At 52.2% G+C, this 24,910-nt stretch overlaps 1 long non-coding RNA gene across 5 annotated transcripts in view; it reads left to right on the top strand.

The window, feature by feature from the left end:
* Positions 1-24,530, top strand: part of LOC106826370 (uncharacterized) — a 52,689-nt gene extending 28,159 nt beyond the window's left edge. Inside the window, exons 1-6 of one of the 5 annotated variants that reach the window (XR_011504074.1) lie at positions 935-4,632; positions 18,647-20,178; positions 21,501-21,535; positions 22,241-22,317; positions 22,735-22,842; positions 24,125-24,530. This is a non-coding gene — a long non-coding RNA (uncharacterized lncRNA). Of the gene's footprint in view, positions 1-934; positions 4,633-18,646; positions 20,179-21,500; positions 21,536-21,648; positions 22,318-22,734; positions 22,843-24,124 lie in introns of those variants that run through there. The other 4 variants (XR_011504072.1, XR_006529019.2, XR_011504073.1 and 1 more) reach the window with 4 other exon arrangements.
* The last annotated feature ends 380 nt before the right edge of the window (positions 24,531-24,910 follow it).

Below are 24,910 nucleotides of genomic sequence, written 5' to 3'. Positions count from 1 at the left end.
CATTCTTGCTGACAGGAAGAATTTGATTAATTAGTCTGTCTCTTTTCTTCCCTACGTGCTTCCACGACTCAGTCCTCACTACACTCCAGAGCAGGGCCCATCTCTGATGTCAGTAGCGGGACAATCCACAAGTTTTTATAGTGTTTAGACACAGTCTCCTTTTGATTCAAAGACATGACATGAACGTTGTGGAGAAGCGTTTCCTTGGGCTCTGACTGGTGTTACCCGGGAGAGTGGATGCGCTAGTGCTGAGCGCTGAAGGCCAGAGGTATCCTTGTGTTCTTTAATTGTGCATGTGCATGCGTGTGCGTGTGGGTGTGAAACATGGGTTGTCTAAAGTGTGGGGCTCAGAGCAGGGGCCCCGCTTGCCTACTTCTAAGGGCGTTACTGTTTCCAGCCGTCCTTACAGACCTGGCAGAGGCCTCTTTCCTGAAGTTCTACGGAACTCTGACCCTTGGAAGACTCATTCTCACTCTGATTTAGTTCTTTGGTTTGAAATATATTTCACTCGGTTGTTAGCCTGGTGTATCCGTTGAGACATTGTCAGCTACAAGTGATGGAAGACCAATTCAAACAGACTTAAGCAAAAAGGGAATATATTGGCTCCCACGACTGGGAAGTCCAAGGGCAGAGATATAAGGCTCAAACTTTGTTTTTAGGGGTGACGGTTGGGGAGCCTTGTGATTGACAGATGGCCCACCAGGACTCCTAGAGTTTGGGGGTGGGGGAAGCATGCATGGTCCCCCCAAGGAAGGGAGGTGGCCAGAACACAATGTTCCCTCCACCCCAAGTTACAACCTTTTGCAAAATTCAGTTTCGTAGTTTATTGTGCTGGGCACCTGGGCCGGATTTCTCAAGCAGCCCAGGTGGCAGGCACTATCTTCCTGATCCTGGCCGCTGCCTGATGCAGATTCTTCACCCACTCCTGTTTCAAAACCTTCAGTCCCTTGCCAAGACCCTGGTGCAGGTGTGACAATCAGCAGCAGGGCAGAAATGATTGGGCCCAATGAAGGCAGAATTCTTTCTAGGTGCAGATCACCATTTTCTCGGGTCTATTTGAACACTCAGGGATCCCCCAAGGACAGCTCCCCCAGGATCATACCACTGCGATTGGGCACAATAGAAATGTCTGCACAATAAACATCAAAGACACTATTTCCACCAGGCAATGAGAGGGGCCAGCCCCCTCCCCCAGAGCTCTACTGGCAGGCTCTTCGTGGTTGGGGACCCCTGTGGATGACCTCTCATAACATTTCACTTTACACAGCTGCTCCTCCACTTGGAATCCCCCAGAAGCTTGGCAAGTAGGACAGATTACCTTCCCAAGGTCCCACAGGAGCCCCACTCCAGTTCTCCGCTTCCTGCATTCACTTTCCACTGCCCCTCCCCGCTGAATGTAGCTGCTGCTCCTTCTTCCCGCTCCCCCATCAGCCCAAGTCCCCAGTATGTCCTGACACACGTTCCCAAGGCTTCTTAGAGTCTGCTGAAAACTAACCCTAAGAGGCAAGAAGAGGGAGGCAGGACGGCATGTCTTCAAGGCTGCCTCCCCAAGCTCCACTGGGCCTGCTGCCCACCCGCAGTGAGTCTATGGATGTGTGGGGGCCACACCTGGACCAAGACATGGCTGATCCCCTGCTCTGGTCTGGGCAATGCTTCCTCCCATCCTTCTTCGCTGTCTCTCTCTCGCTTTCTCCTTTTCCTCTTAGATCTCTCCATAGCCCTCTCGCCTCCTCTCCACTCCTACACGCACTCTCTCCCTCCCTAACCTAAATGAGGTTGGTTAAACAAAACTTAGTGCATCCAGATTGTGAACATCAAAAGCCAGGTCATGTTTTTAAGAATGTTTATTGACGTGAAACTACCTGTGATACTTCGTGGAGGGAAGAGAGATCAAAAGGCCTTACAGGCAGTATGAGCTCAGTTTTCTAGCCTCCTCCTCCCACCCCTCACCCCCGTCCCCAAAATAGTGTCCACTTCCTTTCGACTCTGCCCTTTGGGGTTGAGACCCTAGCCCTGGGTCAAGGCCCTTTGCAGACCCAAGGAATGGCAGATTCAGCCAGAGCCAGGAATGCATTTCAGAGGCTGGCCCATCGCTCCTCCGCCTTGGCCCACTATGGTCTTTGTCACTTCCTCCCCTTGGGAACATCCGGTGGCCCTGGCCAAGGGGAGAGATGAAGGCAGAACTGTTGGATCAAAGTCCAAACACATAATAAAGGCATCTCCCTGCCCCCAACTAAGGACATGCTAGTGTGCATTTACTCACACACAGACACAGAGCGTTGGGCTGGCCCGCTGTAAACCTTCTCTTATTACAAAGCCAGAATCTTTTCCGTTTGTGTTTAAGCTGCAGCCTATGAAATAATGTCTATAAAAATAAGATTGGAAGTGAAAATATCGAATGCAATAAATTATGGCTACATTGTGTTCCCTCCTGAGGGATGTCCTGGCCAAAGAGCCTTCAATATTTCTATCCAGGGCTGTGCTTTGTATTTTTTCCTAAAGCATTTCATTTGTTGACGGGAAACAAGGGCCCAGAGGGCCGAGTTTGATTCAATAGAGCTATGGTGCTTGGCTGGCTGTACCTGCCTGGCATCTTAATTTCTCTTCCAAACCAACAACAGCTCTGCTTATTGTGGAACTGCAAAGTGAAAGCTAAAAGGGAGGCTGCCCAGGGGAACATTTGTTGGCCAGTTTCCACCACTGCCACCATCTCCCTCCTCACCATCCCACCACTATGTCCTTACCACGATGACAACCATGAATTCAGACACCATCACCATCTTCCTTTGTGGATTCAACACCCCTACCATTTCCCACATATTGGCTAGGGTTTGGGAGGGAGGAGAACCTGAAAGATTAACATGACATAGATCTGAGAGCTTAAAATCTCTAGGGAGATGGACCAGATATACAAGTAACTTGGAACAAGAAGGGAAGTCAGCAGCAAAGTACTGAAAAGTTCTCCCAGAGTTCAAAGGAGGGAGAGATGAAATGGTTTTTGAATTGGGTCTAGCAGCATGGGTTAGATGTGGACCTGCAGAACGGGAAGGAAAAGGCCTTCTCAGAAGAGGAGTTGGTGTGAGGGAAAGTGCAACATTGTAACGCATGGATGAGCAGGAGAAAAATGAGTTCGTTGTGCATGGACCCTAAGGTGCCTGAGGGGCAGTGAGGGAAATCAGGGTGAAGGGTGAGTGGGACTAGATCAAGAAATATGATGGGTATAGGAAAAGGCCACTCAGTTTAAGGATTTTGGCCTTTTGTATGGTGGAACGTGGAGGCCAATGGAAAGTTGTTGAGCTGTGGGAGATGGAGCTGGTTATGAAACTGATCATCATAATGCGATCTTGGGACCAGCAAACATTCTCTCCTTTCTCTCCGTACTCTTTTCTCTGAAATGATCTCAACTTTTGCCTCCTCTTTGCTGATCCAAAAATTCGACAAAAGTTTTGAGCGTTAGCCATTTGCTTTAAATCCTGCCACTTCATGCTTTGTCTCTGGGCCTTAAGCATTTGTGACAGAGAGGAAGAAGAGCGATAAGAATGAAACACATACTGCCACTATTTCTAATACCTCAGGGCAAATAAGTGCGTCAGATCCTTTCTAGAGAGTGGATTTTGCTTGGGAGAGATTTGGCGGATGAGGGTACCAGGTTCTTGTTAGCTTGGCGGGCACCATAGGAGAAGCAGAGGGGACAGACTTGGGTCGGCTCACACGCCTGCTTTACCCTTCTTTATGGGACCAGCTATGTGGCTCTGAGGTGTTTGACTCAGAGGACAGAATCCCAGAGCTCAAGGCAAGGGCATCCCCAAGAGCCAATGGGAGGAAGCCCAGCCTCCCTGTGCCCTGGATAGATGGACAAGGCTGGTGCCACTTTCTGTAGCCTTTGTCCTTGGAGTGAAGGTGGCGCTGCCCTCATCCCACTTTTCCCATGATTCCGATGGGGACCACTGGAGTTGTATCCAGGAGGCATTTCCAAGCTCTTGTAAAATTCCTTACTTGGCTTAATTCAATAACCCAGCCCCCAGTGCAATTACATCCCCGATTCTCTCCTGTTCTCCTTTTCTATGTCAAAGAAGGAAAGTGAACCAGTCATCCCATTGGGGCTAGACCTCGAGTCTCATTCTCTGGCAGACGTTTAGGATGGAGCCTGGACCTTTCCCTCCACCCCACAGCGCATGAGCTAGCGAGCAAGCACGAGTCCAGGGAGTTGGGACTATGGGAGAAAAGACGCCTGTGACCCTTCCCCCACCTCCCTGCCTCTCTGGGGACAGGGGGAGAGGGCTCTTCCAGGCCGTGCTGGCAGCCAGGCCAGCGTTTGTGGTAGGCGGTGTTTATGTGAACGCACAAATGTTTATGTGAGATTGCCAGCCGGTTATTTATGAGTCTCTCAGCCCTTCCCCAATAAAAGCTGTTCCCTCAATCTTCTGACAGGCCCCGCATCTGTAACTAATGTGTCACTCGCTCAGCTAATGCAGTTCACTTGTGTTTATTTTTGCACAAAAGCAATTTATCCAGCTACTCTGAAAAAATGGCCCTGTCAGGAGCCTTCTTTGGAGCAAAGTGTCTTTCCTCAAAAGAAACTCCAAATGGCTCGCAGTGCACGGCAGGCTTCTGGCGTGTGCGCCTGAACAGGTCAGTGGGTCTGTCTGAGTGTGAGGGAGTGTGCAGAGTGTCTGGTGTGGGCCCTTGCTTTGTCTCTGAGTGTGTGGATGTGTGTCTTTGTGCCCCTGTCTGTCTGAGACTGTGTGGGTTCAAGTGTTTGCCCCAGAATCTAAGAGTTCTGCCTGGGTGTGTTTGGGTTACTTTTTCAAAAGGTCTTGGGGGTGGGCCTGGATTAACTTTGCATTCCCTCTGATGGAGATAAATCAAAGTTGGGAAAGTAGGTTGTTGGCAGTTAAAGGCCTGGAGGAGGAGATTTGAGGAAGCAGGGGAGGAGGGCAAAGGTTAAAAGGGGGGTGATTGGCTTCAGGGCAATGGGAGGCTTAGCCCTGGCCCGGGGACTGTAACTGAAAACTGGCGGAGGAAGGCTGCCTACACAGCCGGCCCGTCCGCGCTTGTTAATTTTATCGTTCCCGCTCTGTTTTCCTTCAGTACTGGCAGTAAACCTTTGGAGTGAAAAGGATGCTCTGTGGGCTTGTTTCGGGATGCTGTAAGAAAGGCGGGAGTCTGAGAAGACATTTCCTGCTGCACAACCAGATTTCTGAGAAAAGGAACCAAGAAGTGGGGGGTGGGGAGGGGGGTCAGGAGTCAGGCTGAGTGCTTGGGGTCTGCCAGAAGCAAAAAGAGGCCCTGATGGGCTGGGGAATTGCCTGGTGGTCTCTGTGGTACTCAGTCTCACCCCATAGATTGTCACTCTGACCCTGGCCAGTCAATGAACCAATCTGGGCTGAACAGGAGAGTCTGGAAGGCTCCATCAGACCCCTCCCACTGTTGGAAAAGCTCCGGGTGCCCGTGGCCAACTGGCATGGAGGGGACAGCCCTGATGGCAGATGTCTTTCTTATCATACCTAAATGGCCCAGCAGTAGTAATGGCATATTAGGGCGGTGGCTCCCAAGCCAAGTGCCTGAGGGACAGTGGCACTTATTAGCTGAAACAAGATGTCTTCACAGAGCTCAGTCCAAATCTTGGCTGCGTTGTCTCAATTTGCAGGATAACATTCAGAGTTTGGTTTCTCCATCTTCAGTTTTCCTCCAACTGGATTTCATTAAGCCATTGTTGCCTGCCGAACTATAAGTTGACATTTGTGTAAACAGAGATAAATAGACAATTGTGCTTTCTTGAAAGCTTGTGTTTATGGACTGGAGCTATTGAGATGGTGATTTTGTCGGGCATCCATAACCTGGCTGTGAGGTGGGGCAGTCAGGGGAAGCCATCCGTCCATCCATCTCAAGGTTTCTCTGGCCAGGTGACATTCATGGTCAACCCTTTGTCTCCCTGTGACCTAAGTGAATTGACCTAGGGGCCTGCTTTTCTCTTTGGCTGGGGTGTGTGCAAGTGGGAGGAAGGTGATGAGCATGAGGATGTCAATCAGTTCTATACTCTGGTGTCCAGTGAGGGAATTCAAACTGGGCAGAGCCGGGGGTGGTGGAGAGGAGAGGCATTTGAAAGGTCGAGATTTGCCCCTTAGATCTAATGATCTCCTTCGAATGCCCTGTATTCAGATCAGGCCTGGGAGTGGTGTTTCCTTGGCCTCCACCCCCAGAGCCCCTCCGTTCCTCCTCTTTCCAGTTTCTTCCCTCCCTCTGGGCACCCTGGCCTTTCAAACTCCTTCTTGCAGTTGAATTTGTTTCTAGGCTGGTGGCCGTCCTGTCCCTCAGTGGTGAGTGAGCCTCCCAGCCAGGTCTGCTTGGAAATCTTTGGGGCAGGCTCAGTCGTCGTGTGGGTCATAAGTCCAAGCCATTCCTTCCCTCTCCTGTGGCACTGTGAATAGGAAGAAGGGGGCAGCTTTGAGTCCAGGGGTTGGGACAGAAGAACCGAGGGGATGATCTTGTACTATGGAAAGAGACTTACTTTAGAGTCTAAAAAGAGAAACGCCAGCTCACAGCCCTCACTAGCTTCAATGATCAATTGCCTCCGTCTCTAACCAGCAGAGCTGTCTGAACGTTAGGCTCCCATAGCCTTTCCCTCCCGCTTGACTGTAAGTTGTACGAAGCAGTCTTCTCTCGCTGTGGCCTTGGGGTTATCTCCACACCCAAGCTCTCTTTTCTAAGGATGTTGCTCTCACCTCCCACCTTGGCTGCTGCAGGCCAGGGAAAGGGCCATCCTGCTGAGCACACACATCATGGAGCCAAATTTTCTCACTGGCAAAATTGTTCTCAGGTCCTAAATTGAGGATTCACAAACTCCACTGTCCACAGAGACCCGGAACATCATGTAAGGAGAGAAGAGGCCAAACCCAGGAGAGATGGAAAGTGGCACTGGGCTGCAGGGTTGGGGAGCAGTGTGGAGTGGTGGGGACCACGGCTATAGGAGAGCACGTGCTCCATCCCATCCACAGGGGCGACCCCCTTCTCGGCAGGAAGGGGTTGCAATAGGGGAATGCCAGCCCAGAGAAGCCAGTTTTTCTATTTTCAAATCTGGACTTTTCTGTGAACTCTCCTAATGTTACGTGTTGGCAACAAATTCCAATTTAAAACATGCTGTGGGCCAAGCAAAACATGTGTGCTGGCCCGTTGTGGCTAGTTTGCTCCTCTGCTGTTGTGAAATGTGGTGGAGCTGTCGTTCTGCATGTTTGGAGATGTGCACCAAGACTTCCGGGCCCTCAGCCCTGAACAAATTTAGGAATCCGTGCATCAGGTGCTGTGCGGGCTCACCCCTGTGCTAACAAGTCGAACACCTAGCCCATTTCCTGATAGCTGGGTGTTTAGCCTAACTTGTCATGGAGTAGCATAGATTTGCTTTTTCTCCAGGGAGGGACACACACCCCTGTTCTTTCACAGCATGGTCCTCTGGATGGCCTCTTGGCCTCGGGCAGCCTGGCCAGGGAGGACAGGCAGTGGCCGCCCTGGGTCAGGGTGCCTTATCCAGGCAGGTGATGGATGGATGTCCAGGACAGCTTCCAGGTTTCTTGTTTGTGCAATGCGGGGATGTGGGGCCTCCACAGAGAGAGGGGATACAAGAGAGTCATTGAGTTTTGGGGGAAGATCATGAAATCTCGGGGTTTGCCCTGTTTTCCCAGGCTGGAAGGAGGGGGTGCACAGCTTTGGGCCTGGGACATGGCATGGTGAGTATGGGCTCAGCTTCTCCCCATGTGTAGCCTCCAGGTGGCACTGGGATTCTGGGCTCAGCCTGGCTCCCCAAGGACAGCCTGGCAATGATCGCCAAGCTCAGGGGGGACACTCACAATGGTCTCAGGGTGGCTGGGGCTTCTGAGATCATCTAGTGATGTGGAAAGAGCTTGCATCTCAGCTCTGCACTTTATTAGCATGTGACCTTAGGCAATGATGTCACCTCCTGGGTGTCAGTCCCTTGTCTGTAGAAGGGTCTGGCCAGTTGATCTCTAGCCTCTAAGTGGCCTCCAGGTTCTCTGACAATGACTCTGCTGCTGGCTGCTGCCATAGCTCAGTTTGACACATCTTTTAGAGCAAGGATGGGACTGTTGCTTCACTACCAGCTCCCCGGTGACTGGCAAGGCACAAGGCACATAGCAGGTGTTTAATATACGTTTGTTGAATGAATGAGCAAGACCAAATCCCTGGCAGCAGGGAACCAGGCAGGCAGAAGACCCCTGGGGCAAAGGAAACTCTTGCTGTACCTTCATCCCAGCTTCTGGTGGCAGGTGAGAGGCAGGGCACTGCAGGCCAAGGGCCACTCAAGCCTTGAGGCTGGAGCCCATCTCCTAGCCTAGAATCTTCTATAGCCTGGCTCATGGGTGCCGTTGGCTGGGCTGTTGGAATCCTGCCCCCACCCCTGGTCCTGCCCCACCTTCTTGCAGAACTGCCCACAGTGACAACATAAGTCCCCCGATATCTCTGAATGCTTAAAGTTTTAAAAATGCAGACCTTTGGAGATGTTGTGGGGAGCAGCTGGGCTCCAGGCCAGGCCAGGCTGGCATGTTGGAGAATGAGTCTTCAGCCAGGCCGCTCTGAGGAACCACTTCTGCTGCTGGAGGCAGGAAAGGAGCGGGGCCTAGGCCTAGACTCCTAGTTCTCGGAGGAGTTGGAGCAGAATCAGGCGATGGCTGTGCCCTGGCCCACTCTGGGTGGCTTTGTGGTTTGTGGCTGTAGCTGTGGTCCACGCCTGGGTTCTGGGCCAGCAGAGATGTATGGAGCCCCTCGTTTATCTGTGAGACCTGTATGGAGGGAAGGAGGGTCTGGGGTGTGTGAGGATTGGGCTGGCTGTCTATAGGGTGACAGTAGAGCTCTGGGATCTCAGGCAGAAATCTCGGGGTACATCCCCTCACTCCAGCCTCAAGCACAGTGGAGACTTCATAGGTGCTTGCTGTCACCCTCACTGAGTGCCAAGCCCTGCTCTGGGGCAGCGAGAGGTGTCCTGGGGTGCCTCGCCAGCCCTTCCCACCCTCATCCCCGCGTGCAATAGGGGGAGGTGAGGGGCCCAGGCTCGGCTGTAAGGGCTTTCTCTCCCCGTGGGTGTTGCTCCAAGAGCCCCCGAGTCATCGGAAAGCTCCTTGAAGACTTTGGAGCTGGGGGATACTGGAGGCGAAGCTGGAAAATTTTCTGAAATCTTTCACACTCTTCAGCTCTCATTCTCCTAAAAATACTATTATTATAAACTCATTCGATATGCAGAAACAAAGAGTGATATAATGAACACAAACCATTTGAGAAATAAAATGACAAATCCCATCAAAGCCTTCCGTGAGCACCTTGCTTCCCCTGCACCCCATCCCCTCCCATGGGTAACCGCTGTCCTATACTTGATATTTTTCAATCTCATGAATTGCTTTAACTTTTTACTATATATGAAAGTTTTCTTGAAGTGTTTACAGAGCTGTTTTGCATGCTTTTAAACTGTAGAAATAGTGTAATTCTAATTTGTATTCTTGTGCAATTAGTTTTTTTCCTCTTGACATGTTTATGGGAGTCCAGGGTGTGGACATGTGTTACTCTGGCTCATTTATTTTCGACGCTGCATAGAATTCCATTGCATGACTGTGTCATCTCTCCAAGGAGGGCTCCTCACGGCCCCCTGAGAGGGTGCCTGTGCTCACTGAGGGTACTCTCTTGTGCAAGGATGGCTCTGGTTCTGTGGATGCTCGCCACCTTCATCTCCCCCACCCCTCTTTAGGGTGCCAGGGTCCTCCCCTCCCTCCCAGAACCATTGCTTCACGAAGGAGGAATTTGAGTGGATTTCAGGCCACCTTGTGTTTCCCATAAGTAACCGTTGAAAGTGAAACCCCAGCCCAAGGGGCTGCAATTGCAACCAGCTGAGTGCAGACTGGCTGGCCTGGAAGGAAGGAGTTGTGTGCTCCAGATGGACATGAGTCTCCGAAAGGGACACGCCAGCAAGACCTTCTCCAGCACCAAGGGGAGACACTTGGGGCAGCCGCAGCCCCTAGCCAAGCCCCTGCATTGATCCTGGCTTGAGGCCCACCCACCTCTCTGTTGCTTGGCCCAGTGGCCTCCAGGGTGGGTTTTGCTGAATGTAGGGCTGTTGTCGTTCCAGCTTTGGGAGGGGCAGTGAGGTTCTGGGACCTGCTGAAGGCAGCCTGTCCTGAGAGGCTTACATTTCAGACCCTTGAAGAGAGAGACAGCGTGCCCCTACTCTAGTCCAGACCCCAGCACTGGATGCCCCGCTGCACCCTGAGTGCCCGGGGCTGCATTCTGACTTTTGGGGGCCTAGGAACTTTTGCTTTTGTGGGACTCTTCCTCCATAAAAAAATATTAAAAATCTTGCTTTATGACTGTGCTGGTATAAAGAGGAATGTAATCAAGGCTGGATTTATTATTATATATTCATTATATTATTATATTTGTTTTTATCTTCTCATTTAAAAAGAAATGAAAACATTTTGGGGAGCCCCTTAAAGAACCGTGGGCCCTGGGCCCTGTGCCTGCTGGGGCTGATGGAGAAGATGGCCCTAATGGCTGCCACGCAGCCTCTCACACCCTCCCTTTACCGAGATTGCGACCCCTCTCTCCTCCAGGACACCTTCCCTGCTTGATTGAAGGGGAGGTGGACGTGGTCTCGCTCAGCCTCAGACACTGTGGGCCTCTCCTCCCATCACAGGGGCTTGGGGGCCAAGTGAATGGAGGCTTTGCGTGCATGGCCTGCCTCCTGGAGGCGGAGGGCAGCCGGAGTTGCTCTGCACGGGGCCCAGCTTGGAGGCACGGGGCACATCCTTCATGGGGCCATTGTTCTGTGTTAGGTGGGTGGTGGGGAGCTGTCCCTGGAGGACCCCGCACGTTTCCAGGTCACCCTGTGCCAGGATTGTTAGAGGACTGTGGCCTGTGGAACACGCCCCAGTGCTTGTCCAACATGAAGGTATGATCCCGCCATGTGCCATCAATGGTCCTCTCTCCCAGGGGGTTATTCTGAGGGAGGCCCTGTGTCTGTCTTGGAGATGAGGGAATGGGGCAATTACAGTACTGAGGAAGGGGCTGCCTTAGTCAGCTCGGGCTGCCACAGCAAAGTACCACTGACTAGGTGGCTTAAACAGCAGAACTGTATTTTCTCCTGATTCTAGAAGCTAGCAGTCCAAGAGCAAGGTGCCACCCAAGAGGTTTGGTTTCTCTGAGCCCTCTCTCCTTGGCTTGCAGGTGGCCAGCCTCGTGCTCCCTCTTCTCATGGTCACCTCTCTGCGCGTGTGCATCCCTGGTGACTCTCTGGGTCCAAAGCTCTTCTCACAAGGACACCAGTCGGATTGGGTTAGGCCCCACCCAAAGGGCCGCATTTTAGCTTAATTACCTTTTTAAAGACCCTGTCTTCAAATCCGGTCACTTTCTAAGGTGGTGGGGGTTAGGGCTCCAACGTATGAATTTTAGGGGACCCAATTCAGCCCGTGACAAGGATGATGGAGGCCACATGTGGGGCCACACAGGATTGCACAAGGGCACCACCCTGAAAGAGGTGCTATTCGTATCATAGGTACTTTTATTATTCGGCAATCTTTTTCGTATTTTTATAACAATTTTGTTGACTCCAAAGGTGGGCAATTTGTGCATTTCTTATGGCAGACTTCCTGCAGATGGCAGTATAAAGTTCTTATTCTAACACTATCTTAGGATAATTTCCTGACTGAAGGAAAGAAAGTATCTCAAGAAAGGAACATCTTTTTCTACACAGGCGCCATATATTTGGCCTGGCAGTGGCCGGCCACGTGACTGTCCAGGGCTCAGGTCTCGCTTGGATGGGGCGTGTGACCTGGGTTAGCAGGGTCACGTGACTGTCATAATTTGGTGGACTGAGTTTAGGGAGGGGGGTCATGTGACTCCAACAGCCTTGCAGACTGGGCTAGTCATGTGACTATGGCCTCTCTTGGTCTTGTAATGACCATGTTCCTTCAAACATTGATAGAACCTACTCTTAAAGCTTGCCCAGTCTATGAAGGAAATAGGACGAGTGGTCTGTTTCTGTTCTGATCATCCAGAAACAGCCTGGGAGCCCTAAGGCCAAAGCTGGCATGACCACCCCATCTTCCTCCCTGCTCAAGACACTTCTGGAACCCACGACCTCTGCTAGAGAGCTCTATCTCGTTGCCTATCTCATTGGTCTGTGCACAGGGCCATCTGGGTTCCTGATATCCCCAAATTCAGGGGCCGGCTGGTACAGGGGTGGTTGGGTGAAGAGAAGGAAGAGGGAGGGGAGTCAGTGAGGCCAGGAGAGTTGCAGAGGGGCCACTGGGGCCGTGGGGGTCAGGGCTCCTGGCTGGGGCTGAGAAGGGGACTCTGCCTTTCCTCCCAGAGCTGACCTGCAGCCTGTGGGTGAGCACTGGGAGCTAGGAGCACGACAGTGTCCTCGTGGCTTGTCTGTTTCCCCTGTGAGACCCATGGGGGCTTCTGAGAACTAGGCCCTGTAGTGGGAGAGCAGAGAGCTAACAAGGCTCCTCAGCCACCTCAGATTGTCCCAGAGAAGCGCATGAATCACTAAGGACCCACGACCTAGAAACAGAGAGATGCCATTCCCCTGCCGTCTCCCAGGGCTGAATTTTTAACTCCCAAGTCATGGTTCCCCAGATGCCAAAGTTCTGACTCAATCAAATGTAGGCTGAAATGCATGCTCGTGCCAGGCTCCCTTGCCCAGCCCACCACCTTCAGTCCCTACAGCTTGCCTGTGAGGCAAATACTGTCACTCTCGTTTCAGGGATATGCAAACACAGGCCCAGGTTAAGCGACTTGCCCCAAGTCCCGTGGCTGGTAAGTGGAAAAGCAAGATTGGAACCAAGCCCATGTGACTTGAAAGCTGAGAGTAAGGCCGTTTTCTTGGCTCTGCACAGAGAGTACACAATGAGTGTGGCTGCCCGAGCTTGTCGCTCTGTCCTGTGGCTACTTGCTTCACACCCTAGACCCTGCTGGCCCTGCTGGGCTGCAGGATGGTAGATGAGAGCTTCCCCTGACCTCTCCTCTACTTCTGCCCCCTCCCACTGTTCCAGAAGGCAGGACACTGACGTTCTCAGTTCCCAGACTGGCAGGCAGACAGCATCCAAGTATTGAGCACATTTTTGGGGGGGACACTTTTGAAGGCCTTCCCACATTGCCATCCAACTAGCAGACAAGGACAGCTGCGGTCACCATGTTCCAGAATCCCGGAGATGTGCGGCAGCTGGGCCTCTCCATCCTTCCCTCCCTCCCTCCCCCGCTGTTTCTCTCGCTACACTGGGCCATAGGTGGGCGCAGCAGGCCTGGAACACTTTTGTGTTGTCTTTGCTAAAGAGGGGCCGAGGCTGTTTGAAGGTGAACTGTGGAAAATGGTCTTGCTGTGCTTCGGATCATGTCTTCGCCCCTTCCTGACACTGCTCTGGGAGTGGAGACAGGAGCCTTTGCTGGAGATTCAGCCCTGCCTGCGAGGGGAGGGGAGGGCAGGCCACCCAGCTCACCTCTGGGTCAGTTGGGGCCACAGCAGGTGTGTGCGAATATTTGCCAGTGTGTGCTTGTGTATGTGTCTGTGCAGGTCTGTATTTATACATGTGTTTGTGCGCATATGCCCCTCTGTGTCTACACATGTATTTGTGCCCGTGCATATGTGTACATATGCACGATTCATGTCTGGTACGTGTTAACACGCAAGTTTGTGTCTTGAATCATGTGTGTGTTTACATGTGTTTGCATGTGTGTTTACCTGCATGTCTGTGCACGTGTGTGTGTTTATGCCTGTGTGTTTGTGTGTGTTTGTGTCTGTGCACTCCAGACAAATGGCAGGATGCACACTGTGCATGAGGTGGCTTAGGGTAGAGTCTTGGGCCTTGAATCAGGCTTCCATATGGCCCCAGATGTGACCCTTCACCCTCCCCTGTGGCTGTCAAGGTCTCTGCCCCCGGAGACCAGAGAACTTTCCTTTGGAACCAAGTGGGCCTCACTCCCGGGGCAGGGCGGAAACTACTTCCAAAAGCAAACAGGATCATCGTCATGCTGGGGAGCCTGGAGCCCGTGGGACCTTGTTTAATTCTGAAGGAATGTGCTCGGTTCCCGCCCAGCAGAGCAGGCCCTGGCCTGACAGGGAGCCGTGAAGACCTGGCCGACAGTGGCTGCCTTTGGAAGAGGGAGCTTGGCTGGCCAGGGACAAACCATTCCAGGGACAGAAAATCACACCAACTCGTGTGACTGGAGTGGGCTAGGGCTGACAGAGCCCTGCAGGGCCTTCCTCAGAGCCTCCGGGCCGGTGTGCCCAGCTCTGTGCCGGGGAGAAGGGGGCAACAAGCAGGGAAGAGGAAGTGGCCCAGATATGACCCCAGAGGAGCTTGGAATCTATCAGGGAAGGGCAAATCCCCAACAGGGGACAAGAAGGAGAGTGTATCATGGTGACGGGGGGTGGGGGAAGCATATAGTGCAGAGAGGAGCGATCCCTGGGGACTGTGGCCATCAGGAAAGGCTTCTTGGAGGAGGCGGAGGTTTAACTGGGCCCCGAAGCGGGGGGAAGATTTGGAGGGAAACAGGACATTCTGAGAAGAGGAGAAGTTTTGTAAAAGATGCAGATATGGAAAAGGGTATGGCCTTTACGGAATGACAGTGCCGACGCTGGTCCAGCGGGAATTTGGGAAGGGAGAAGAGGGAGATGAAGCAGTCAGCTCCTGTCCAAGGTGGCTTTGAATGCCCGCCAGAGTTCATCCTTAGGCAGTGGGGAGCTAGTGAAGATCCTTGGGGTGGGGGGTGACCTGATACAAGTGAGAGTTTTAGGGTTTGGGGCCCAGGTGATCAGGTCATAAGGTGGGTGAGGACAGAGGCTGCGAGACCAGAAGAGAGTGGAGGCAGAGGTGATTGGGGTGAGGAAGCCTGGGGCTATGAGTGGGTAAGTGGCTGAGGCCTGGGGAGCGAAGGGGGCAGAACTGAATCGACTTCGCATTTTGTGACACTTGTCCATTCTTGAGGTCTTGTTTCTGTGTTTGGATTCTGCTGACCTGGGAACACTGCCAGCCTGAGACAGCTCCTCAACCACAGGCCAGTGGAAGCAGATGGGCCTGGGGTACAGAGGCTAGGACTCAACCCAGCCCAGGGCCAGCCCTTCCCTTGCCACCCTGCCCAGAGTGGCCCTGGCCTCTGCAGTGGGCCTCTGGGTATCTCATCTACTGGTACCCAAAAGTGGTATTTGTCACAGGGAGTGGGTGTTACCCCAAGCGACAGAGTGGGAGACCAAGGGAGACCTTGAGTGTGAACACAGCCAGTCTAGGTGAGTATGTGAATGTCTATGTGGCCCAGGCTGGGCATGAACGTGAGTGTGAGCTCTGGGCAGTCATGTAAGGGGATGCGGGACACCACTCAGCCTGGGTGTGCACAATGTGGTCTGTGTATGTATAACCAGTGTGAGTGTGCACACAGCCCGGCTTGCATGGGCCTGGGGCCTGGCATGTGGTGGGCGCCTATGTTGTTGAGTGAATAAATGTGAATGTAGGCACAGCTCAGGTGCAGACAGAACTCCAGAAACAGTTGCATAGCCAGCTGAAACTGTCCTCACCAGAGGACCGCATCAGCTGGGGTAGGGCTGGGTGGACACTGGCTTGGCTGTCCCCCCAAGCCCCCACACACCCCGTGCAGCCCTGTTGGAGTGTGGTTGGGGCTGGGGCCATGACTCCACCTTATCTCTCTCCACTGTCTCCTGGGTTCTGCAGGCTGGAACTGCAGCCACCTTGACCCCTTCTGACCTCAGTGCTGCCTGAAATTGTGAGGGAAGGCAGAGAGAACATCCTGGAAAATGACCCTGGCCTGGAGATGGGGGCAGCTCTTGCCCTTGGGAAAGTCCCAGGGTGAGGGGGGCAGGAGTCCAGCCTCTTCTCTGGTCTGGCTGAGCAGACACAGGCTTCCCTTCTGGAGACAAAGATGATTTCAGTCTGTGAGAGGCAGAGTCAGGAGCTGGCTTGGATTTTTCCAAGCTGGGGAAGGTGAACCTCTCTGGCAGGTGTGACGATAGGATCCCTGGGAGGCCGTGCATGCAGGAGCCTGAGACTCACTGAATCATGTGGGCCAGGAGCTGGGCTCCTGTCCTCCTGGGCCCTAGCCTGCCACATGGGCCAGACTGTGGGGGCTCCTTAGCCATGGTCCCCTTAACTGATGGCTTGCTCAGCCTCTGGTGCCTACCCCTTCTGTAACGTGGTCTCCAGAGCCAGGTGTCCTTTCCCCGAGGCATCCTGGTGGCCCTGGGGGAATGGAGGTGGCTCTGGCAGTTGACATGAGTCCTCAGTGTCTTATTTGGCCCAGCCCAGCTGGGTTCTGCAGGCAGGTGTGCAGGGAGGAAAGGCAGCTGCTGCCTGCCCTGCCTCCTGATTCTCTCCCTCCCTGTCCCCTTCCTCAGCCTCCGTTTTCATTCCCCTAGCCTGCTGCCTCTCCCTCTCCGGGTGCCCATGGAAGCGGGAGTGTACACCCCTCATCTGGCCACGTGGCCTATGGCGTTCCAGATTCTAGATGCTTTCTGGGCTGATGAGGGAACCCGAGCTCTTTCCTTCACGAGTACCACTGCCCTGGATGGCCAGGCACAGACTGCTCAAGCCCCTGCAAAAATCATCATGTGGCTGGTGGCAGAGTCTTCTTCGATCTGCTCTGGGCTGTGCATTACTTCATCCTCCTGGCACTTTCGAGGAGTGCCTTCCTGCCTGGGATGATTTCATCTTGGAGTGGCGTCAATGCTGTGCTGGGCTCCACCATTTTGGAGCCTGAGGCAAAAGGAAAAATCAGCAATACTGATCCTATCTTTATTTAAAAATTGGATATTTCACCCGTCCATCATGGACATTTTACATTAGTTTTGACTTTTAAAAATATTGCATTAAAATATGATTTGTCTTGCCTGCATTGACGTCCTTGTCTGGACGTCCCTTGAATTTTGCACCTGAGGTGAATGTAAAAAGAAAAGATTCCTTGGTGTGGGCCTGGAATGTCTTAAGATTGGAAATTGACTGGAATTCTTCCCTTCTGAGGGGCTTGCGGAGTCTGATGGGTGTGGGTGTGTGGGAGGAGGCGGGGGAAAGAGGGAGACTTAGCAGTCTCAGAGCTTCTGCTAATGTCTCCGTGGAGCTGAGGGGCAGGGCCTGGGGGAGAGGGCCCAGCCCACGCTTTAGCGGAGCAGGAGAGTGGACTTTGAAGGTGGACAGAGATGCAGGAAGCAGAGTTGGGATGGAGGAAGAAAAAAGTCATCTGGGAAACAAAGTGAAAAGAATCCATTTCTCTGGAGGCAGCCTTGAGGGGATGGGACTGAAAAATGGGAAGCCGGGAGGCTTTGAAAGGCTGCAGATGGCAGAGCCAAGGGGGCTGCAGAGCTCTCCGTCAGCCCGACCTTCAGCGGGGTCTGCTCCACGCACACCTGCCTTGTGTGAGTGGTCCTTTGGTGGGTGAGTGGAGGAAAGCGGTGGATTCCGTGGGGAACTGGGACCTCGGATCTGCCCACTGAACTCTTCAGTGGGAGGCAGCGTTCAGAGGCAAAGACGTGTAGGGAAAGTTTAAGCACAGGATTTGGGCCAGTTCGCCTAAGATTTCAAAGGGCAAGTGTCTGTGCATGTGCATCTGTCTCTTCTCAGTTTGAGGATTCCCAGGACCCTGGCTTGCCTTCCACTTTGAGAACTTTGAACATTTCCTTCCTTATTAGCTCTCTCTCCAGAGGGGCGATGGGAGTGAGCGGGGGAGCCAAGGTTGTGGTGAGGGGCCGGGCAGCTGGCCTGGGGCCTGGATAGCACATGCTGCTCTGGAGCAGCTGTTCCTGCCTCCTTGGGATCAGGGGCGGCTGGGCCCAGCCCGCATCCTCAGCTCTGAACCCTGCCTGGGCTGCACACAGACACATTCCTAGGGCCAGGGCAGGTGGGTATGAAGGAGCTTCAAGGATGCCTGACCTCTGCAGTCGACTCCCCTCTTCTGGGGCTGTCACTCCTTCCTCCCTCCTCCGTCTTGGAACGGGGTGGAGTCTCTCCTTGGAGAGGGTCTGGGGGATTGGGAGCCACACTGCTCCCTGCACACCAGATAAATAGAGGTCACCTGTGTTGATCCTGCAAAGGCTGAAGGTGGGTTAATGACGGAGAATGGTGGGGGCCTGACTCCCGTTTCTTCTGGCTGGGGTCCGAGTGAGCAACCCTACCCTTCCTTACCCTGAAGACTACCCTGTCCCTCCATTTGGGGGCTCCCTTCTGGCTCCATCAAGGTAGAAGGAGGACCCCCTGCCTCCCTCCACCCTGTAACCACCCTGCTTCTTGGGATTCAGCCACAAGGGCTTGCCTCCTGCAGGATGCAAGTTTAGGCACATGTTCCATCTCTGGTCCATGAACCTCCCATCTTTTGTTTATTGTACTGTTTCCCAGGTTATAAACTCACTTATGCTAAATTGTAAGAAACATGGAAAATTGGGAAAGCATAACGTAGAGCATCTCAGTGGCTTCAACCCAGCCCTCTGAGATCCGCACCACTGCCCATTAGGAATACCCCTCTGCGTGTGAGTTCCCCGGGTCATGGGTAGCCTTTTTGTGACAGCATTTTCCTGCCCCTTGTCACACTTGATCTTCTTGCACAGCCTTGTGAACTGCCATCAGCAGTCGCCTTCTTCTCCTTTTCACAGCTGGGAAGCCGAGACTGGTCGCGATGTGTACCCTGCATCATCCCAGGACGTGGCTGGGACCTCAGGCTTCCTGAGCAAGCTGTCCCACGGGCTTCTCACACACTGGCTGCCTGAGCTGGGGGCAGCCAGCCCCTCTGCCGGGAGCCCGCTCCTCAGTTGGCTGCTTGCCTGTGCGCTGGGCACCTTTCCAGGCCCCTGCCAGCGTGCAGTCTTCCTTGGGGCTGCTGTGGAGCCCTGGCCCATCCACCTCCTTGGAGGCAGCACAGAGCACGCGCAAATGTTCACGCCTGGGGCGGGGGGAGCAGGCAGATTTCAACGGCGTGCCTCCTGAAAACCACATCAAATGGTGCAGCTAGGGATTAGTAAATAAATTTGGGAGACAAGTCAATTACCGTCCCCCCGTGCCCCTGTCCCTGGGGGCAAACAGCAGCATGTGGTCCCCAGCCTGAGCATGCCTTCCCGGGGGCAGCCCCAGTGAGCGCTGCAGCTGGCTTCTGTCAGATTAGCCGGGCGAGATGTGACAGGCCTCTGTCCTCTGGGGAAATGGCTCCATTCCTGGGAGGTGGTGAGGACATTCCCAGGTTGCTCTGTTCCTACCCTCTGCCTGCACCCCTCCCTGCCTCACTCCCCTCGTAGTGTCCAAACCACTGCCCCCTTACCACTCCACCCCAAGGCTCCTGCTCAGCCAGTCACAGGCCCAAAGTGCCACCATTACAGCTGTCAGGTGAAGCTGCCATGCCTTTGAATGTGGTAGATGCATACACTGTGGAGGGCTACCTTTGTTGGTCTCTTCCAGATGCATTAGCACTATTATTATGAATTTAAAAATCAGACTACTTGTTGCCTTAGAAAACATTTATCCACTCAGCAAATACTTAAAAATGCCTGCTTTGTGGCAGAGTTTTTGCTCAGTCGTGGAGATACAGAGAAAAGAGACACCCTCTTGCTCTCTAGCAGCTTATAGTTATGTGGGAAAGTCAGACACTAAACAGACAATTGCTATGAGGGTACCTAGTTGAGCCTAGAGGGCTCCCCAGGTGGGTTCCTAAATCGATGATGCTGCATCCTGAGGGGAGAGTTGTCATGGGGGGCAGAGGCTGGGGAGTGTGTTCCAGACGGAGGGAATGGCATCGTCAAGTCTCAGAGGCAGGGGAGGGCTGCGAGCTGGATCACAGGGTGTGAAGGGAGTGGGGGTGAGAGAAGGTGCTGGAGGGGCCACCAAGGCTGGATCACGTGTGGCCGTGAGATATCTATCATCTGTCATCTGTCTATCTATTAACAGAGTTCAATGTGGGGGGCATGTAAACTTTCTTTAAGTCTTTTTAAAGCGGCTTATGGATTTTTTCAACCTTCCGTGTGTGTTAAGTGGACGGCATGTTGTTTTTTTTTCCTATTTAGAAACAACACAACTCCATAGAACCCATCAGACTACAAAGAGAAAGCAGCAGTCTTCGAAATATCAGAGCAGCATCACAGAAAAATGAGTCCGCCCTTGATACTGACTGTCTCTGAGTTCTCTGTGGTTGCACCATGTAGGCATGTTCTTTAGATCAATGATTTTCAAATTTGAGTATGCATGAAGATCACTTGGGAAATTTATTTGAAATGTGGGTGTTTGTAGTCTATCCTGGAGATTCAGATTCAATGGGACCCAGCAATGTGCATTTTAAAGAAGCTCGCATGGTAAATTGGAGGTTATCAGTAGAACACGCTTTGAGAATCACTTTCCTAGAGCGTATTTAATCTTGGGGAATTTGCTTGCAATTCAAGATCCTGCCACCAGATGGCAGTGGTGCTTTGTGATGGATCGAAGCAAAAACCACTTTTCTACTGGGGATGGTCGCTGGAGACAGTTCTTTGCTGCAAGAATGTGTAGAAAATAGTTATTTTAGATAATTTCTAAAATTATTGGTCATGAAATAATTTCAGAGCTTAATTTTAAAGCTAAATTTTCCTTTCAAACATTAAAGCTGAACTTTCCAATAGGGTGGCCGCTGGCCACACGTGGTTTTTGAGCACCTGAAATGTGGTTGGTCTGAATTGAGATGTGCCGAAGTGTGATAAACACACTGAATGCAAAGGCAAAAAAAAAAAAAAAAACGAAAAAAAGAATGTGAAATATCTTATTAATAATTTTTATCATGATTGCATGTTGAAATTATAATATTTTGAATTAAATAAGATCTTTTATTATTAAAATCAATTTCACCTGTTGCGTTCTCCTTTTTAAAAAAAGTGAAGACTGGAAAACGTAAAATTACATATGGGGCACGGATTCTGTTTCTACTGGACAGCACTTCATTAGAAATCATCAAAATTCATTTCTTCATTTTGAAAGTGAGGGAATTGAGGCCTAAAGTTGAATGGAAAAGTCTAGACTTGAAGTCAAAAGACCTCCATTTCAGTGCCAGTCCAAACATTCGTCGCCTGCCTTTGGGCAAGTCATGTACCTTCACTGAGCGTCCATTTCATCATCTGTAAAAAAGGCATAATTACAGCAGCTCACTTACTTAAAAGACTTATTTAGAAGACCAAGTGAGATAACGTGGCTGAAGGAGCTTATGGAAACTCTCCAGCATCACAGAGATCAAATTACTATTGTTGTGGTTACTGATAACCACTGGAACCCGGGTCAGATAGACTCCCCAATTCATTTAAGTGATCCCTGGTGAAGGTCACCAGATGGGGCGCTGCCAGACTCTCAGGAGGTTACAACTGAGTGAAGGAGTTACTAGAAACGTTTGTGAAATGTGAAATGACAACCCCTGGTTAGAATAGGGATTCAAGGAAGGAATGGGAAACTTGTCACAGGCTTACGTGGCCAATAGCCAGAGCAATTTCTTTTCTTTTTTAGGTATATTTATTGAGCTGGCACAGCAGGATTGGAAGGTTGGAGCAGGAGAAGAGAGAGCAGCAAAAACAGCAATAAAATGCCATCTCTATTTGCAGAGGGGTTTATCATGGCGGGGGGGGGGGTGGGGGGTGGGGGGCGGGCGGGGGAGGGGAGCCAGACACAAGTGAGACAGGAGAGAGGGAAGACCAAGTGTGGAGCCGCCAGCCTCAGGATTTCTAATGGAACCTTTGGTATTAGGAATGAGTGACGGGGCTGCCGATTCCTGACCAGCTCTCCCCTCTCCCCGTCTTCCTGTCTACTTAGAATCTTGACTTTCTTGGGGGTTGGCAATTGGCCCAGCTAAAATGCTACATTTCCCAGCCCCATCTGAAGCTAGGGGCAGCCACATGATGCAGTTCTGGACAATGAGGTATAAGCAGAAGTTAGATTGGGCTTCCATGAAAACTCCTTGAAAGGGTGGGGACATTCAGCCAGTGTGTACACAAAAGCCCTTGGCCCTCCCTCTTGCCTGGACTGTGGGTGTGATGGTGCTGACTCCAGCAACTATTTTGTGACCGTGAATTTAAAGTCAACATCCTATAGTAGCAGAGGAGAAAGCTAGAATGAGCCTGGGACCTGGAGAACGTCATGGGGATGCTAGACTGCCCTGAATTTTTAATGTTTGATCTCCTCATTATGTGAGACAAATGAGCTCCTATTTTGTTTAAGCCCCTGTTATTTGGTTTTTCTGTTCTATGCAGCCAACCTGGTTCCTGAATGACACTGAGCACATTAGTGTATATGTCAAGGCTCTTGAACTCCATGTATCCGTGGCAAGGTGAATATTTGAGGATTTTATTGGGGTCTGGGGCCAGAAGGTCACATGAGATGGACAGGGCCACTCTTAAGCCCTCTCCCAGTAGGCTGGGTAGAGTGAAGCGCCCTTCCCCTCCTCAGGAGAACGCAGATAGTAGTAGCTCTGAGAATCCTGAAGAAGGAAAAACAGGAACACCACAGGAGTGACCCTGAAGAGAAGAGAATACTTAGGTGCTAACTGGTGCCCCCACTCTGCTTCGCATCTTCCCTGCAGATGGGTTTAGGTGACGTGAGGGGGAAACCAACTGGCAAAATATATTGAATTTGAACTGGTTTCTTTTTTTTAAATTGTGGTAAAAACACATAGCAAAATTTACCATCTTAACTATTTGAACAGATTCCTTTTTAAAATCACCCTTTCAATCACGTTTTCTTGCAGCTGCCGTCTCAGAGGATGAGCCATCAGACATTGCCACAGGGAAGGGGTGGGAAGTGGTCATCCTCGGGACTCCAAGCTGACTTTTTTGACCTCGTTATGGAGATGACGGTATGGAAGTCCAGGCTTTGCGGAAATACGGGGATTGTTGACAGAGATCCTCCGGTAGCATATGGAAGTCCAGGCTTGGCTGATGAGATCACAAAGTTTATCACTCCCCAGGTAGCGAGGGCTCAGGTAATGGCAAACAGGAAGTGCAGGGCCACTCCTTCCCCACGAGGGACCATGGAGGAAGCAGGGTAAGGGTGGCAGGGGGTGAGAGGCCCACGTGCCGGTCTGGCTGAGGGGATGCTGAGGGTGGAGGGTCCTTGCTCCACCTCCTGGGGGGTGAGCGGTCACCTTGAAGTCTACTCCAGCACCAGCCTATGGGTGGCCACATCAGAAGAAATGTGGAGCCTGAAGAAGGTGTTAGGTCAGTTTCTCCAGCTGCCCTGGAGTCTCTGCTGTGTGCATGGGCTCCAGGAGTGTCCATGTGAGCCCAAGGGAGGTGGGAAATTAGCCAACGGTGTGACTGGGTAGTTTATCTGAGGGGCTGTGGGGTTTACAGGGGTAAATTGCCCTATTGCTGAGGGTCACAGGCTAGACCACCCAAGCTGGGCAACAGACAAGACTCACAGTTGGACCTGAGCGGGATCGCAGGTAAAGCGAGGACTCTGCCCAAAACAAGGGGAGCAGAGCAGGATTCTCTGGCTACAGGCTTGAGGCAAGCGGAGAAGAGACATTACTGTGGAGGACTCGGAGGAGGACAAGGCCTATGTCCGTCAGCTTTTGCTAGTTAAGGCCGCAGGAACAAACCGCCCCTCATCTCTGTGTCTTAAAACATAGCAGTTTATCCCGCAGGTGTGTTACATGTTGGTGGCTGTGGTCCTCTGGGCTCTGCCCCACATGTCTTCTCAGTCTGGGCCCCTGACTGAGAGAGCAGCCCCAGTGTGGGTCATGCCTTTCTCAGGGAAGGGAAAAGAATGAGAGAGCTGGCAGGAACCAACGCTGGCTCTGAACGCACCTGCTCCCACCTGCCGCTGCCCTAGGCAAGTCACTGGGTGGCCAAATCAGTGTGGTGGGGAAGGATACTCCTCCAGAGAAGTCACTGCAGGTCCCAGGGCTCTGTGCAGGGACCATCACCCTCTTTCAGGAGTTGGGAGAGAGGAGTTGAGGATAAGAACAGAATCCCCTGTATGTCTAGGCCATTTCTCCTCCAACAGGAGTTCGCAGTAGCCATGTCCCACAGACATCTTGGAGAAGGGTGGCAGGAGGTGAAAGGCAGGATTTACCTGCAGAGGCCGGGTCCTGAAAGGCCAGGTTGGGTCCGTCCTGACTTGGGCTCCGTTTGCAGGGCTGGACTAACTGCGGGATGGAGTGCTTGTGCAGACCAGATCACGGAGGATGGAAGCTGTGGTGTGAGTGACTCTGGCTCCTAGTGACAGCGCTGGAGGGACAGGACAGAGAGCTGCCCTCAGACCTCGGGGCGCCATCCCCCGTGACCTCGCTGCCCCCTCCCTCTCCCCAGCGAGTGCAAACACAGCTGGTCACGGACTTTTGCTGCGGGAGGTGTTTTCCCCGAGCTGATAGGATCAACCTGTTCTTTACCTCAAACCTGTTTTTAAAAGGACTTTCCTGTTTTTTTTTTCTTTCTTTAATTGCAGAATATTTTTATAACATACTTTGAACAGAAGAAACAGAACCTAGCAAAACAGTTATTAAAGAGCTGTAAAATGCTTTCCTCACACTTGCCTTCTTATTTCTTCCTCCTTTGGGTGGGTCGGGCTGTAGGTTGGGGCTGCGGTGGGTGAACCTAAGTGACCAAGCTACAAATTAGTGACAAGGTGCCCCACGTCCACCCAGAGCTCGGACACCCCCTGCCCAACCCTTCAGGCAAGTTCTTGCTCAGCCAATTTTGTTAGTTTATAAGCTGCAGGGCACTCAGTTCTCAGGTCCTAGGGCCACTGGGCCAGGCTGATTTCACGGCAGGTGCAGGTGGCCACAGTTGGTGGCCATGAGGGGCCTCGGAGGCCTCGTTCCCCGTTCCTGTAGCCCCACCATACCATCCTCAGCTCCCTTCCGCGGTGCCCACTGTTCCACCAGTGGGACCCCATGCCTTTGGGCCTCACAGCAATGTCGG

The sequence above is a fragment of the Equus asinus genome, chromosome 6 (assembly GCF_041296235.1).
Source record: "Equus asinus isolate D_3611 breed Donkey chromosome 6, EquAss-T2T_v2, whole genome shotgun sequence".
Taxonomy (NCBI): domain Eukaryota; kingdom Metazoa; phylum Chordata; class Mammalia; order Perissodactyla; family Equidae; genus Equus; species Equus asinus.
Note: the sequence above shows the minus strand (reverse complement) of the source record. Positions and strands in the feature narration are given on the sequence as shown.